Below are 2,500 nucleotides of genomic sequence, written 5' to 3' on the forward strand. Positions count from 1 at the left end.
TGCAGACTATCAACATGGTGTGTCGTGGAAAAATTCATTATTCTGTACATTTTTAACTAACTCGGTACACACATCAATAACGATGAAAAGCTAGTACCAACATATACTGAAGAGGTTCTACATGAACATTATCAGCATCTAAAGAGCAGACAATGATACACAGCCATTATACAACAGTGGTTTGTTTTGAAAGATACCTTGAAAGAAGTAACTTATGTATTAAAGTAAGTACCCATCCTCAAAATTATTTTCCAGACTGGGGGAGGGGGGGAAGAGAGAGTGGGGGAGAGATAGAGGGAGAGGGGGAAGAAAGAGAGAGAGAAAGAGAGACTCATGAATGGGCAGAGCATTTCCATATAGTTGAGAAAAGGGAGCATTTGAACCATAATTATCAGTACATACAAAATTAGCATACATAATAAAGAACATACTCTTCTTCTCTCCGATATTTTAAGCAACAATGCACTAGGGCCAATCAATCTACTGCTGCGTAATATGACAATCAAAGGACAAAATCTACATAAAAAAAAAAAAAAAAAAGAGAGAGAACCTGGATCAATATGCAACGTGTCAATCTAATCCGAACAATTTCCTAAGTCACAGATCACACTGCTACTGCATCGATATTAGCACTCTTCACAAAACCAGGATTGGCTTAGCCTTAACATATATTAAGTCCTGTTCGTTAAAAAGTACCTGAGTGAGAAACACGACTTAAAGGGCTAAACATATTGAAAAGAGCAGCTGCCAATTTGTAAGTAGTGTTAGGAAATATGAATTTTATCAGGTGATTTATGCAAGCTCTAGCAAATTATTTCTTAGTGAAGAGCTTACAGTGGATAAAGACAGGTATGGCCTATGATACCTATGTAATCTGACTGTTTTCAGTTGCTTCCCAAATCCTAGTACATGAGGTATGTAGCATTAACAAATAATAGAAGAATACCATTGAGAATTTATTTATTGATCATATTCATATACATTTTGCAGCGTGAAAGGAGCAACTACAGTTGTGACAGGCTAGTGATATTGAACCTAAGTTATGTCTTAACAAGGCTCATTGTTGTAGTTTGGGATAATATTAGTAAATCATACATTTTTAAAAATCTCTGGCTCATCATCACTAATTGTGTCCAAATCTTCCTTCGAAAGAGCTATGGAGCAGCAGGCTTTGTGCATATGCTGTAGCTACACAAAATATTTGATGCTACAAAATTTACACTAGTCACATCAACAGTCATTTCATACAAATTCACATCCATTTTTTAAAAGAATAGCTCTGAACGGCAGAGAAATTGCATTCCCAAAATCTATCCATTGCAGATCAAACATTTACATTTAATCTATTATCTCAATAAAACAAAACTGTGATATAATTATATAGCTCTTGCACTTTATACAATTCTTGTCAAAAACACATTATCATAATCATTGCTATAGCCCTTGTAGCCACAAAAACATCTTAATATATGCTAAATGATAAAAAAAAAGAATTCAATAGATACAATATAAATAAATCTTCAGAAGCTTGTTTATCACTGAACCAACTAGTAACTACTCCAGTAGTGTGCTACATACTGTACACTATATCAGTTTTAAACAATGCAAAATAACAATGAATTCTGCTTATCATCTAATCCACTGTCTGTTCCTTTGGTCACAACTTTACTTAAGATATATACTTGTAATAAGAAAACTATGGCAGCAGTTTATGAATTGCAACCAGTCCGTAATAAATATTTTGCAAAGAGACAAGATAAACAAAAGAGTTTACGGTTTCTAAATTCCGTTAAATTAAACTTTCTGTAACAATAAACATAACAACAATATATACGAGAAAAAAATCATGGTAGAAATAGTGACGTAAAAAAATAAAATGAAATGAAAAATAAAAATGAAAGCAAGGTAAAACAAAAATATTTTGTTTAGCGCAGGTAATGAAACATGAAACAGTGAATAAAGACAAATTGATCGGGACAATTCTTATAAAAACGAATGTTAACTTGAACTCTAGTAAAGGAATAACAGTATACTTACATATCTACACTGTATGTTTATTTAGTGTTTTATTTCTTAAAATCAATTACATTTTGATCAATAAATATGTTTGTAATAACTAGATTGCTTTTGTTACAAAGAAATGCAGATTTTTAAAATGATATGTTGAATCTATCATTTTTTTTTTTTTTTTTTTTAAGGACTCCAATTATATCTGGCAGGTACAGTACCAACAATAAACCAATGATTAAACACAATAGTTTCGTACATCTTTCAATTGGTATAAATTACAAGAGGAAATTTTTACACCAGCCACTTTAATAATACAGGAATGTTATACCAAACTAATTAAAAGGGTCCCAGGCAAATCGTTCATCCACTCCACAATTGTCCACTGTGATCAATGCACTTGCTTTGATACATATATTTGCTAATAATTCTTAACTGTTGACAAGAGGAACCTTGATGTATGTTACATAGTTTATATTGTGTATCACAGGTT

The 2,500-nt window shown here is 32.0% G+C and overlaps 1 protein-coding gene across 1 annotated transcript in view; it reads left to right on the top strand.

Annotated features, from left to right (window-relative positions):
• LOC125033245 (glycosaminoglycan xylosylkinase-like) overlaps window positions 1-2,304 on the top strand; it is a 14,020-nt gene extending 11,716 nt beyond the window's left edge. The window contains exon 9 of the mRNA XM_047624631.1: window positions 1-2,304. This exon is cut by the window's left edge and continues 826 nt beyond it. The gene's annotated coding sequence lies outside the window, so the exon portion shown is untranslated.
• The last annotated feature ends 196 nt before the right edge of the window (window positions 2,305-2,500 follow it).

Source organism: Penaeus chinensis, chromosome 2 (assembly GCF_019202785.1).
Source record: "Penaeus chinensis breed Huanghai No. 1 chromosome 2, ASM1920278v2, whole genome shotgun sequence".
NCBI lineage: Eukaryota > Metazoa > Arthropoda > Malacostraca > Decapoda > Penaeidae > Penaeus > Penaeus chinensis.